This window comes from Hippopotamus amphibius, chromosome 11 (genome assembly GCF_030028045.1).
Source record: "Hippopotamus amphibius kiboko isolate mHipAmp2 chromosome 11, mHipAmp2.hap2, whole genome shotgun sequence".
NCBI lineage: Eukaryota > Metazoa > Chordata > Mammalia > Artiodactyla > Hippopotamidae > Hippopotamus > Hippopotamus amphibius.
Window position 1 is genome coordinate 19,432,789 of NC_080196.1, and position 14,712 is coordinate 19,447,500.

The following is a 14,712-nucleotide window of genomic DNA, read 5'->3' on the forward strand; positions in this document are numbered from 1 at the left end:
AAAAACAAAGGAAACTTTAGAATGCAAGAGAAAGAAGTTCTGGATCTAGCACAGACACCTGAAAGTGGGAGGTAAGAAGAGAGGCAGGGCTGCGGAGGTCATCAGGTGGACATGACCACCAGTTGACCATCAAGCTGGGTCTGAGCAATGGGAAGCTCGTTGCTCCTTCCCTGACCTTGGAATGTGTGTTTGCCCACCGTTCCCACAGTGGGAGCTGTTCCAAGGTTGTAGCCTTGAGACCATCTGGACCGGATACATGACTGGACCCAGTTAAGGCTTCTATATACACTTTTAGTTTCTGGTGGGTGGGTTCAGAGACCTCCTCATCTTGCAGTCATGCAAGACAAGCCTCATAGGTAAGTTTCCTTGCTTATTAAACCTGCCACCTACCAATCTGGGCTGTCTGCCTCTTTCTTTGATCTCTCCCTGCCCTCCTTGTGTGGGACCAGTTTGTGAACCAACAGCCTCTCAGCAGGACAGGAGAGAAGCCCTGCTGAGAAAGATGATGGGTAAGAAATCCCTTTGGTGATGGGGTGGTTGAAGGACTTTTCAGAACAGTATGTGCTCTCTGGAGGGCTGTGATATCACCACTTCCTTACAACTTCACCTTACACAAGGTGAATGTCATTTGGGAAACACAAGGGAGAGATCTGTTCAGGCCAGGATGGGCTATAAGGATTGAGATCAGGAGATCATTGGTCAAAGAAAACAGAACCCAGAAGGCACCAGTACAGAACCCCTCAGAATTAAAAAGAAAAAACCCTAGGGAAGGTATTGCATTTCTCATCAAGTATGGAATTGGGAATTAGACATTTTATTTAACTATCAAAGGACGGGGTGACCTTCAGGAAGATGTTGTGTAAATGAAACAGGAGCTATGAAAACGGGGCAACAAGAGAACAAAAAGTTGTGACAACCTAGAAAGGTGGGATAGGGAGGGTGGGAGGGAGGTTCAAGAGGGAGGTGATATGGGGATATATGTATGCATATAGCTGATTCAGTTTGTTGTACAGCAGAAACTAACACAACTCTGTAAAGCAATTATACCCCAATAAAAATATATTTAAAAAAGAGAGAGAACAAAAAGTTAAAAAATAAATAAAACCATGAGGAGTGACCAAACAAAACAGAATGAGCAGAAACCTTAAGTAGCAGAATAATATGTCAAAAACCAAATCTAGAATCTGTGACATAGGAAATCAGTTTAAGTAACCTAAAACAACAACAATAACAAAAGCAACAACAGAGAAAAGAGTGAAACAGAATAAGCATGTGAGAGAGAAAATTATGAAAACCAAAATAACAGGTAGAAAGACATATGATAACTAATTTCTATATAACAGGAATTCCAGAAGGAGAAAAGACAATAAATGAAGAAGGAATGATCATGGAAATAATAGAAATTTTTCTGAGCTGAAGAAAAAGTTGATTTCATATTTAATAAAGCATCTAATGATTGTAGGGTAGGAATACTGGAAAAGGCATCCTATAGATAATCTGATGAAGTTTACAAATGGCAAAAAAAAAAAAATCCTTCAAGAAATCCTACAAGCTTCCAGACCATGCCCCTACCCTACCCTACTCCCTCCAACAAAAACCTCCCCCAGATCAAGAACCAGACAAGGGAAAAGAAACCTGCTGACATCTGTCCTCTCATTTGTAAACTGAACGCCACGGAACAACATGGAAAGATATTTACACAATTTTGAGAGAGAATTCTCCTGCCTATCTGTAATTCAAGCAAAGCTAAAAAATAAAGATCTTTTCAGATTTACAAGGACTCAGAATATACACTTTTCAACTGTGCCTTCAGAAAATCAGTTGCACAGTATCCTAGTCTTAGCAGCCTCAGACTCTTTGGTGAAAATCCCCTGCAACGGAACACTCCATCCTCCAAAGAAGCCCTACAGCCTTCTCTAATGGAAGATTTGTAATCTCCCCCCTCTCACCCACACGATACCCTTTGTTTCTAGGCCTCCAATCATCGTCCTAATAAAAACCTCCCTGAGATGACGATGTCTTTCAGCAATTATCCTCTCTCTCTCTTTTTTCCCCCCATCTACCAGGGTGGCAAGGGTAGCAAGGGTTTCTTGCTACCCTTCTTCCTCCTCTCAATTCCCTAGTTCCTCCCCCCAGACCATCTGGCTTCTCCCACCAATCTACCAGGACAGAGGCCATCAGTAGCCTCCACAATGAACATTTGTCAGTCTTACTTCATTATTACCTTGACCTCATTGCCACACCCTGTACTCTGCTGCCTACCTCCTTCTTAAAGCTTTCCCACTCTCTAGAAATCTGAAAAAAAAAAAAAAAAATCTCTCCTGGGTCTCCATAGCTCTGTTTTTGTCTATTTCTAGCTCTGTTTTGTTTTTCTTCTACTTTTCTGCCTGACCTTAAATGCCCCTGTTTCCCAGGCTCCCTTGCTTCACTCATCTTATTACAGAGACTGTCTGTCTCACTCATTTGCTTTCAGAGAGCAAAACCTCCTCAAGTAAAAACAGGGATTTTCTGGGGAACCCAGCAAATCTCAAAGAACACACCGTCTCATGTCAGGATAGGGAAAACACGTACTCCCTTCTCCTTGTGTTTCCACGGCATATGGGAGAAGGGGAAAGACTCATCTGAATGACCAGACACTGGCACTTACAGTGTCAAGTTCATGAGCAGGCAGGACCACTGAGGAGTGGGCCCAGTGAAGATGCGAGAGCTGGGGTTGTCTTTTAGGCTACCGGTTGGATTCAGAATCCCCTCTGCAAGCCCAGCCATATCTTCTTAGGCACAGTGGAACATGCAATTCCCCCAGCAGAAATCCAGGATGGAAGACTGAGGACCCCATGTAAGCCTCTGTCTTCAGCCATGTTCTGCAACCTGGCTTTTTTTTTTTTTTTTTTTGGCTGTGTTGGGTCTTTTTTTGCTGTGCGCGGGCTCCTCATTGCCGTGGCTTCTCTTGTTGCAGAGCACGGGCTCTAGGTGCATGGGCTTCAGTAGCTGCAGCACATGGGCTCAATAGTTGTGGCTCACGGGCTCTAAAGCACAGGCTCAATAGTTGTGGCACACGGGCTTAGTTGCTCCGCGGCATGTGGGATCTTCCTGGAGCAGGGATCGAACCCGTATCCCCTGCATTGGTAGGCGGATTCTTAACCACTGCGCCACCTAGGAAGCCCCTGCAACCTGGCTTTTATCAAAGAAGCCTGCACTAGGATTTATAGGCTACTGTACTGAGTAATAGAATCATTCTTTCTGCCCATTTGCAAGTGGGTCTTTATGTGTATACCTCATTCACTCGAACCTAGAGAACCCTCTCCCTGAATAGTATTAGGGAGACTATAAATCCATCCTAAGACTGTGAGCATTCTAGATCATGAGCTCTGAAAGACAAACAGTATTTTATTTTCATTGCCCACATCTGGCAAGAAGAGCCTAGGCCGGAGGTATACAGTAAGTGTTTAATAAATATTGGTTCAATAAACAGAGCCTCAGCATATTCCCTTCTTAGGAGTATTAACTAGTTTTCTTCTGTAAACAAATCCATATGTCCTTTTCATCTGGCTTCCATTTTCCCTTCCTACAAACATTGAAAGGCTACTTCCGTCTCCTTTTCTCATTCCTGGGAGAATCTGACATAAATAGCAAACATTTTTTAAGGATTTTGAAATTGCAGGAGAATAAATAAACATGGGATAACATTGGCTAATCAACGGTAATGGCATCCTCTGCCTGTAGAGAAGAAACACTCTAATGTAATTGTTTCACTTGAATTCGTTTAACTTCTCTATTTGTACAAGACATAAGAGAAACTAGATGGGGAAACTTTACAGGTCAGCTATTTGTTGTTCTGTCCATGGCCTGAGCAGACAACTGCATCCTAACTGGTGAAAATGGGACTCCAAAGGATCGAGTATTGTTTCTTCTCCTGTGGAGTGTTGTTGGATAGTTCATCTTTTTTTCTGCACCAAGGAGAAAGCCAAGAGAGAGGCAGTTCATTTTTCAGTTATTCTTGACTTGTACATTATAGGTTGCTCTTTACCTCCACTTGGTTAATTTCAGCTGAGGCCTTATCAGGGATCAACCCAAATTATTAGCCTTACAACCGGCCAGACAACTCTGCCATTCCGCAGCTCTTGGTCATTTTAAAAATCTATTCCAGAAGCCCACTATTAAGTTGATCCCCAGTCCTCTAAGTGTCAAGGCATTTAGTCTATATCCTTAAGGGAAAATGTCTGTGGTCTTCCTACCTCAAATGACCCACTATCCAGCTAAACACTCCCAGGGCACCTTTGGGGGTGAGCCTTACACTGAGTGCTAGAGATATAAAATCAAAGGAGGTACAGTACCTGGTTTTCAGAAGTTCACCGATTAGTAAAGGAGACAGACATCTAGTTGGAAAATGTCAGCAAAATATGACAAGTGACCAATTCCTCCACCTTTCTTCCAGAATTCCTCCTCCAATCCATAGTCTCCGGAATCTTTGGCTTTGTCCCTTTCTCTCTTAATTCTTCCACTCCCCCCTGTACCTACTACTTCATTTGAACATTTATATATATGCAAGCCTCTCCTAGTTTGAAACCTATAATTCTTAACTCACCAGTATCCCGCAGCCGTGAATCTTTCTCTTCACTTTCACAGCCAAAGCAGTCACTGTCTGTCTCTTCCTCCTTTCTGTTTACTTTCCATTGACCCCTCAAGCCACCCCATATGAATTTTACCCCCTTCATTCCATCAGAAGTGTTCTCCCTAAGGCAGCAATATCTTCCCCATCATGAAATCTAAACAATGACTTTCCAGTCATCCCTTTCCTGGACCTCTCAGCTCCAGTTGACAGCATCCTTCTTTCTGAAACACTCTCTCCTTTTGGTCTTCACAGAACCATTCCTGTCCTCTCTCCTCTGCCAACTTCTACAAAACACCAAACCCTGTCGCTTCCATGTGAATAGAGTGCCCTGGTCCCAGCCCAAATCATTCTCACCCAACTGCAGCAGGAATATCCTAACTGAACTTCTGCCTCTTTTCTTGCCAACCCGCCTCCAACCCACTTGCTACTTTACAGCCAAATGAGCTGTGTAAAGGTCAGATTTAATCCTGTCTCTTTTCTGCCTTAAATTCTCAATGATTTCCAACTTCCTTGAAGATAAAGTCCAAAATCTTAGTGTGGCTTATAACACACATCCCAGCCAGACTTGTGGCTCCCTCTCCTGCCTTTTCTCTCACCACCCTCTTCTTGCCACTCTCCACTCTGGCCAGTGTGACCTTATAGTTTTCTCTAATGTTCCATGGACTTTCTCATTTTGACTGTTCCTTCTGTTTGAATGTCCTCCCTCCCCATCTTTGCCTGACGAAATCCAACTCACTACTCAGATTTCAACTTAAATGCCACTTCATCTAGTAATTTCTGACACCCACAATTTCTGTTAAATCCCTATTAGACCCTCTAGCATGCAGAAATTTGCATTTCTCATTCTTACTATCCAGCACACCTATGATTACGTATTCAATGCCTGTCTTCATCCCTAGACATTAAGCTAAATGAAAGCAGGGGTCACGCTTGCCTTAATCATTGCTGTATCCCCAACACCCAGCATGGTGCATACTTTTGAATGAATAAATGAATATACCAAATGACATAAAAATAACAAAGAAGGACACCTAAGTGAAATAAGTCAGACACAAAATGACACATTATAAGATTTGGCTTAGATGAAATACTGCAGAACAGAGTTACCAAGGGTTGGAGGCAGGGAGTTATTTCTTAATGGGTACATAGTTTCTGTTTGAGATGATGAAAAGGATATTGTTGAATGAATACATGTTTAGGCTAAAGAAAATGTTCTGCAATAGTGGGAATTGTTACACAATCTTGTAAAGTACTTAATGCCACTGAGTGTACACTTAAAAATGGTTAAGATTGTGAATTTTATGTTTTATATATTTTACCACAATAAAAAAAATATTACTCAACAGCCCTCGGTTCCAGGCAGGATGGAATCTTAAAACATTTTCAAGCAACCAAAGGAAAGTACAAAAAGAGGAAACAGAGGAAACAAAAAAACAAACAAAAAAAATAGAATGCAAGATATAAGCTCTAACATATCAACAAGTACTTTAGCCCTGGCCATCCAGTGGTTGAGACTCTGTACTTCCACTGCGGGGGGGCACGCGTTTGATCTTGGTGGGAGAACTAAGATCCCGCATGCTGCACGGGCGGTATGGCCAAAACAAACAAACAAACAAACAAACAAATACCTAAAATATAAGCAGTCTAAATACAGCAATTACAAGACAGAAATTGGCAAAGGGAATGAAAAACCATGAACCAGCAATATGCTGTCTGTAAGAAATTCACTTCAGGTATGGCACAGGCAGATGGAAAGTAAAAGGATAGGAAAAGATATACTACACGTTAAACAAAAAGAGCAAGATTTGACTATATGAATGTTGACGTAATCAGTAATCATTCATTTCAAGCCACACTTTAAATATCCAACTTGTGGGGGAAAAAGTTAAAACTTAAGGCTAAGTGGATTCACATTCCTATTTTCCAAACAAGCCAACATCAATAAAGCACATTACCTTATCCAGTTCCCCTCTTAATAAAGCACCGGTGTCCTCTTCCTGCAATGCAAGACTGAAACGTGCTCAGATGAGGACAGACGCACGTTTTCCTCCTCTGTTGTGACACTCGGGTCCTGTGAGGTCGACGCCATGCTGAGCTCCACTAGCTACACGCACCCCTGTGCAGACAGCTGCAGTCAATCCAGGGTTGACCAGGTCGTGGCATGTGTTGGGAATGGGGCTAGGCAGTGCCTTAAAAGAGACGGATTATACAGACCTGCCCTGCTGTCTATGAGGCAGAAGTGTGGGAAACAAATTTTATTTTTTTTAAGCTGCAGAATGGTAGCCCCAAGAAGCAGAAGTTTGCAGCTAGCTCTTTGGGTTCCTCTTCTCTTTCCGTTCAAGTTCAAGACCAGAGTTTCTTGAACTGACATCTGATCTGATGTACAGGACCAGGAACCCTCTAGCACATGAATATAAGAGCAGTATTTCTCAGGTCTGAGAACTTACCCCCCCCACCCCCACTCCCACCTTATGCTGTGAAGACTGTGGCTCTGAGTGTTATCTTCTTTCCTTCTGAGACCTGTTCCATTTCTAGTTTCCAAACTATATAGAACTGAATTTCTTATGTAAACATGGAGAGGCAGGATTTTTAGTTTAAAGGGGGTCGATGTTGTGTACATGTAAATATAATTTCCAGGATCAGAAATTAAATGTAAAGTTGTGGGAAAAAAAACAAAACAAAACAAAACCCTGATGCAGACATTCTTCCAGAACTAAATTCAATGAAGAATATATGACATTGACTAATACTTAAAGAGTACCACTTGCAAGAAATGTGGTTATCCTGTTTAAATGGCCACGTCTTCTGTCCAGATTTGACATCTAGCGGTCATCACCTAGAAAGCAGTAAAGGCATTTCTAGCCACACATCTTCTTGGTGACCATCATAAGTACTGAGAAAGCACTAAGAGGAATATATCAACTTCACGTATAATCAGATTTAGGGTCAGCAATTTTGAAGGTCATAATAAATTTAACGGAAATCATGTTTCTTAAGATATTTACTTCTGGGGCAGCTACAATAAATGAAGGATATATGATTCCATAGTTACTGACACTAGACTAGTTTAGGGAGATAAATGTGTGATCCCTCTATCATTCCAGCAGTTTCAATCTTACATTACATTTTTCTGGTGGGAAATATTTGACCAAGTATCTTCCAGTTCGGAAATTAAAAGAATGAGTTGCTAGGAATTAGGGACAGCGGCAGCTGATTGTATTTCCAAAGATGGCAACACCTTCTCATGAGGCCATTCCTGCAATGTGACTGACATTGCTCTCACCGAGATCTGTGTTCCCTCCGCTTGTATCTGGGTGGGAGATTGTGACTGCTCCAAACAATGGAGTATATGACAGATGTGATGCCTCGTGGCTTCTGAAGCTGGGTCTAAAATCATACAGCTTCCACCTGGCCCTCTCTCTTTGAGGCCTGTCCTTGGATGCCCTCGAGTTATAAAGAAGCCTGGGCCACGTGCGTAGGTGTCCAGCAACTCCAGCATGTGAGGGAGTGAGCTTGCCCATGACTCCATCCCCAGCCCCTTGAATCTTGCAGCTGAGGCTCCAGACAGCACGTAGCAGAAACGAGCTGTCCCTGCTGCGGTGCCCTGACTGAGAATGCCTGACCCACAGGCTCTGTAAGCATAATAAATGATTGTTTTCAGTATTGGAAAAAGGAGTACTCCAGTGATACTTAAATTAAGTTTCTATTAGTATAAAAGGAAAACATTACAGGCTAGAGGGCCACAGACACACAGCAGTAGCCCCACACAGTACAGTTATGATACAGGGTCTGTTACAGAAAATTTACACAAAAGAAATAGAGCACATGGAATCACCCAACTCTCACTTCCCCACAGGCTGGGCCAGGCAGAGATAATCTGTATCCACCATGGCCAGCACGTAGCCGAGAAGGGCCAGCCTCTGACAGTAGTCTGGATTCACAAGAGAAAGGACGTGACCTCACACCAAAGGTGTTGTCACGTTACACATTTAGATTGTTGTAAATGTACATTGGCCTATGGAATACTCAGGTTCTCTAGGTCATGGGAAATGAATAACAGGAATTCTAGGTCCAGGAAGAAGAGTAGGGAGAATGCATATTGAGGGCTTGGGTCTACACTGAAGATCAAAGTCTGCATATGGCAGGCTCTGGAACAATCTTGAAGTGCCTCTGTATGCCCAGAATGCTAGCATCAGCCAAAAGCCTTGCTGCCCCTTTGCAGATGGGCTCCGGCCAGCTCAGCCTGAAGGAGATAGGTACCCAGGCCATCCAGATATTTCTCCCAACAGATACAAAGAGAAGAAAATGAAAGTGTCAGCTGAACTTCTCCTCTGCCCTCCTCCCATCAACTAAATCAAGATTGAGTTATTGTTCACCCTTCAGTTTGACAGCATTTTAAAGATGAATATTTTTCAGGGTTGGTGAGCACCCTGGGAAAGGGGTTTGCTCATAATATTCATAGGAGTATAAATTGGTAGCTTTGGCGGTGAGGGTGGCGGGGGTGGGGGGAGGAATTTGACAGTACCTAGCAAATTTTAAATGTGAGTACCTTTTGATTCAGCAGTTCTACTTCTAGCATAAGTTTTTTTTTAAGAAGTACTTTAGCACTTGTACAGAAAGATGTCTGCTGCAACAAAATATTGAAAATACCAATAGAAGAATGAGCAAATAAATTACAGCACATCCTTTTGTGGATATAGCAGTTAGAAATGAAGTAGATTTATAGGTACCAACGTAAATATGCCTGTACAACACATATTGTTCATTTTCACTTTTTGATTTAGAGTGTGCAAAAAAATCCTACTTATAAGTACTTTGCTTTAAGATTAATATCCACTTTTAATGCTATAAAATTGCTACACCATTGCTGGGAATAATACCTATTTGCTCACCAGCAGATGAAGCCTGGAACATATTGATTACATTTGAACTTCCAGAAACTCTTTCAATCCAGTACATGATAGTTACTCAAGAACTGTTTCATCAGTGAGTGAAACGGTGAGGCCAGCAGTGCCAAGGTTCCTTCCAGATCCAGTTCTTTGATTCTACCTGGAGAAAAACTGTTCTTATTAATAAAATGGTCGTGATAATAGCTCCCTCTAAGAGCAGCCATGATGATAAAATATGTAAAATTGAGTTCTAAGTTATAATCTGCTGTACAAATTCCAGGAGCTATTTTGTGGTTGGTCTTCACTGGATAAAAATGACTTCTCTGGTAAGTTCAGAGTCATTCTGGGAAGTTTCAGAGAGCCTTATCTCAGTGTTTACATAAGAAGAGGGGAGAGGCATGAAGAGCAGGAAGAAGGGTCAAACACTGAAAACGCTGCCACAGTTGAAGACGAAGAGGGGGCTGATGGCAAGTTTGAATGCTGCCTATGTTAAAAAAGAGAAAGAAAAAGAAAAGTGCCAGCAATAGTCAGGAAAGGCTTTATACTGGTATAAAGCTTTAGGCATGCACTACATTTAACCCTCACAACCAGGAAACTGGAAGTTGGGAGTGGCCCCCGGAGGCATTTAATAATAGTTCCCTCACCTGATTGTCATTTCTTGATCATGCCTGAAGAGAAACTAGATTGCAGACTTTTCAAAATTATTAGAGCGGAGAGAGTCTACAAACTTGGTCATGAGTTTCCCAGGGCTGCCATAACCATGCATGACAAACTGGGAGGCTCAGAATAAGAGAAAAGTTTCCTCTCACAGTTCCAGAGGCCAGAAGGCCTAAATCAAGGTGTCAGCACGGTTGCTTCCTCCCAGGAGCTGTAAAGGAGAATCTGTCGATGCCTCACTTTTAGCTTTGGTGCTGGCAATCCTTGGCAGTCCTCGGCTCCAAAGAGCATCTCTTCAGTCTCTGCCTCCATCTTTAAATCACCTTCTCTCTGTTTCTCCTTCTCTTGTCCGTGTGTTTTTCTGTTATTATAGAGACACTTGCCATTGGATTTAGGGTCGGGTCTACCCAGATAACCCAGGATGATCTCATCTTAAAATTCTTAACTTAATTGTACCTACAAAAACCCTTTTCCCAAAGAAAGTCACATTCAGAGGTCCTGATGAGACTTCTCTTTGGAGGGTGGTGCAACCCGTCAACTCACCACAGCGTGTTTGTGTGGTTTTACGTTTGGAAAAAGGCTACTAGAACAGAAATAATCCAAAGGGACGTCAAAACTAATAATAATAATAAAAAGTCATTTCCTGGGCAGTTTCTAGCGGGCAGATGTGTTTGTGGTAACCTCTTCAAAACTTTGTGGTGTCCTCTTTTAAACTGGCTCAAGCTAAAATGTTACAATACATTTATCACATACCGGAGAATTTCACCCTCCCAACTTCTCTTTATGGAATTCAGTTAAAGTAAACACATTTTCTCAATTATAGTGTACTGAGATATCAAATTACTTGACAGGTGAAAAGGCGTAAATAAGCAGCCTAACAGAGTTTGATGTGCCATCTATTAAATTTAGATTCTGTCCCCAGGACGGTGGTGAGCTAAATACCTGAATGGATCCTCTTGTTGAAAACAACTAAAAACGAAGAGAAATCTTACAAGAGTCAATGAGCTGTCGCAGAAGAAGTAAGGACTTCTCAAATCAAGGATTGAGCAAAGACACAGAAATCTGTAGGGATGTGGAGGGGGCACTATAGCCAGCTATTTACCAAACAAAGTGGGGAGAGGAAACGAAGCTTGAGTTTTGAAGTCATAGCCTCAGAAGGGCTCCGGAGACACAGCCCAGAGCGTGCCCACCCTGAGGAATCTAACGGAGCTTCTCCTCAAAACGTGGTATCCAGGTGGGTTAAACCAACAATTTAGAGGGGGAGAAAAAACAAAAAACGAAAAACAGAACTTGGCCTTCATGAATGTTTTCAGCCTGAATTCACACTGCCTGGGAGAACTGGAGAAAGATTTAATTTTCAGTGACCCTAGACTATTAGTTCCCATAAACCTGGAGGAAGCAAATGACCCTCTCTGGAGGACTCCATCTCTAATCCAACTGAAGAAGTTTTCTGCAGGTAAAATTCCAAAGCATCGAGGAGCTCCTAGTACAAAATAACTAAACAGCGAAAGCACCATAATTCAAAACAACACAAAAAGGTCCATAATATTATCACTAATTCAACTCCATGAACTGCGGCCTGAAATATGTCTGTTTCCATACTTATACATGTGTCACGTATGCATAAGGGAGGTATCAGGCAAATCCTAACCGCGAGTGCACTGACAGAGCCACATTGACAATAGAGAAAATATTTTAAGCAATAAACACTGCCAGAGATTAGCACTTCATAAAGGTAAAAGGTTCGGTTCACCAAAAACCTTAATAATTTTAAATTTGCATGTACTCATAACAGCCTCAAGATATATTGACAAACTATAAGGAGTAAAAAGCAAGTTCAAAATCATAGTAGATTTGTAAATACTTCCTCAGTAACTGATAGCAAAAGCAGATTAAAAATGTATTTTAGCCATTAGGAGTGCGCACGCGCAGCAGGAAGCGCGTGGAGACAGCCTCCGCGCAGCAAGTGAGCTCTTCTCACCTGTGGGAAGTAAGGAAGGGTGGTCAGGAGGCGAGTGGCCTGATCGGATGCGCCCCGGGAGAAGCAGGCACTGCAGGAGTATGGCTGCACACCGAGGGGCGGGAGGGAGAGGCACCAGAGGGAAGGGAATAGAAAATAGGCTCCACCCCAGAGGTGCCAGGCTGAGAACCGCGTGGGGACAGAAGTACCTCCTGGGCGCGGTCCAGGCATCAGGACAGGCAACTAGGGAACGGTTCCGTTACTTAGGGAAAGGCTCCTCCCCGCCGCGTCACAGACTATTGACGGCTCGAGGACATCTGGGAACCCGCCCAGCACCCTCCGGCGACGCGAGACCTCGCCAGCGCCTCCCCGCACCTGCGCGCACTGCGGGCGCTCTGCTCCGCGATTCCCGCGCGCCGAGGGCTCCCTGCCGCCCACCCTCCCTCCGCCAGGACCCTCGTGGCAGATCCCGCATGGTGTTTCTTTTCCCTCAAGAGAAGGCAATAACTTAGCTCGGGGAGTGACTGCTCTTCAGGAAGAATTTTATCCTAATGATGGTATCTGTGCAGCTTCCAAACTCACTAGAGCCATAGTCAGAAAACTGTTAGACCCTAAAGGCGCAAATACCTGTTGGGATACGTCGAGGGGCGGGGGAATTAGTAAGGATGAAGACGGTTTGAATAACACAGTTAATAAACCTGACCTATGGATGGGTGTGTGTGTGGGGGTGGGTGTGTGGGGGTGGGTGTGTGTATGGCTAATGAGCACATGAAAAAGTGCCCAGCATCATTAGGTATAAGAGAAATGTAAATTTAAAAATGAGTAGGAAAGAAAAGTGTCAAGAATGACTCATGTATTTCCACTTCTGGCCAAGATGGAGTGATAGGGACCAGATTTACCCTTTTGTTTGAAACAACCTATATATGTATGTATGTATACACACACACATATAAATATGTATATATATATTCCTCTGTGTCATACATAACATGTATATTGCCTCTATATCATAAATAACATTATATGATACATTAAATATTATATATAATATATGCAAAGGCCTCTATTCATATATGATGCCTCTAAATCATATATAACACATATGATATTCTATGTATTATTTATAATATAATTTACATATGCCTCTATGTGATATATATAACATATATTATATGTAACATACCATTCAACAACTACAGAATATATATTATATATTATTTTCCTGCACATATGTAACAGTTACCATAGCTAAGCATACACAGGCTGAATCTCAACTAATTTCAAAAGAATAATATCGTGTAGAGACACAATATTGCATATATTATAATGCAACTAAGCTCAGAATCAAAATCAAAATAACACTAATAAAATTTACTGTTGAAAATTAAGAAACAGATATGTATGTGATATATTGGTCATAAATAAATCATAATAGAGGAGAAAATATTTAGAACTAGGTACGAATGAAAATATACATAACAGACCTGAGGGATTCACTGAAGCAATATTTAGAGGTAAATGCTGATACTAGAAAAGAACAAAGTCTGAAATTTAATGCGCTAAATGTTGATTCCAAGAAGTTAGAAAAAGAACAGCAGAATACACAGACAAAAAAAAGAGAAAGAAAATACAGGGCAATATTTAATAAAATAGAAATTATTTTTAATTAAATTATTTTAATTAAATTTTTACACAAATTTTTATTTTTTATTAAATACAAAATTTTATTAAATACAATGGAGATAACCTATTCCAAATAATCTATTCAAAAATTAGTTCTTTGAAAAGGTCAAAACAAACTTGAAAAATATCTAGTAACATTATTGGCAAAGGAAAAAAAAAGATATGTCACCATTCCTGGGAAGAAAGAAGAAGATATACTATAGATGCTGCAGACATTAAAAAGATAATGTAAAAATCTTTGTACCAATAAATATAAATATGTAGATGCAATGGATAAAATCCTAGAACAATATTAAATCCAGTAAATTCCATCAAAACAATTATATAATATATAAATTAAAATCCTTCATAAACAGTAACACTAAAATATCAAGGGCAGGAAGAGTCAGTTGTTAAGATATCAATTCTCCAAACTGATCTCTTGATGCAATAGTTTCAATGCATTTCCAATCAAAATCTCACTGGTTCTTTTTTTGTAGAAATTGACAAGTTATTCTAAGATGTATATGGAAATACAACCTAAATAGCCAAAACAATCTTGTAAAAGAAGAATAAAGTTGGAGGCCTTATGCTACCTAACTTCAAAACTTATTATAAAGCTCCAGAATCAAGACTGTGGTACTAGCAAAGGATTGAAAAATTAGGTTGATGGAACACAATAGAAGCCATTTGTTACTTTTCAACAAATGGTACTGGAATAGCTGAGTGCTTATATGGGGGGGGGGGGAATTTTAACCTTTATCCTTACCTCACACCATATATAAAAATTAAAGTGAGATAAAACATAGATCTAAACTTAAACACTAAACTATGAAGCTTTTAGAAGAAAGTACAGAAAATAACTTCAAGGCTTGGAGGTACACAAAGATTTCTTAGAAATGGTACAGAAAGCATAACTGTATAAAAAAGAA

General features: G+C 41.2%; 1 protein-coding gene across 4 annotated transcripts in view; it reads right to left on the minus strand.

The window, feature by feature from the left end:
* The window catches only part of LOC130831436 (cytidine monophosphate-N-acetylneuraminic acid hydroxylase), a 285,113-nt gene that overhangs the window by 95,049 nt on the left and 175,352 nt on the right, over positions 1 to 14,712 (minus strand). The window contains exon 1 of one of the 4 annotated variants that reach the window (XM_057699577.1): positions 12,140 to 12,218. The exons of 2 other annotated variants lie outside the window; for them this stretch is intronic. The gene's annotated coding sequence lies outside the window, so the exon portion shown is untranslated. Of the gene's footprint in view, positions 1 to 6,567; positions 6,676 to 12,139; positions 12,219 to 14,712 lie in introns of those variants that run through there. One more of the 4 variants, XM_057699578.1, reaches the window with a different exon arrangement.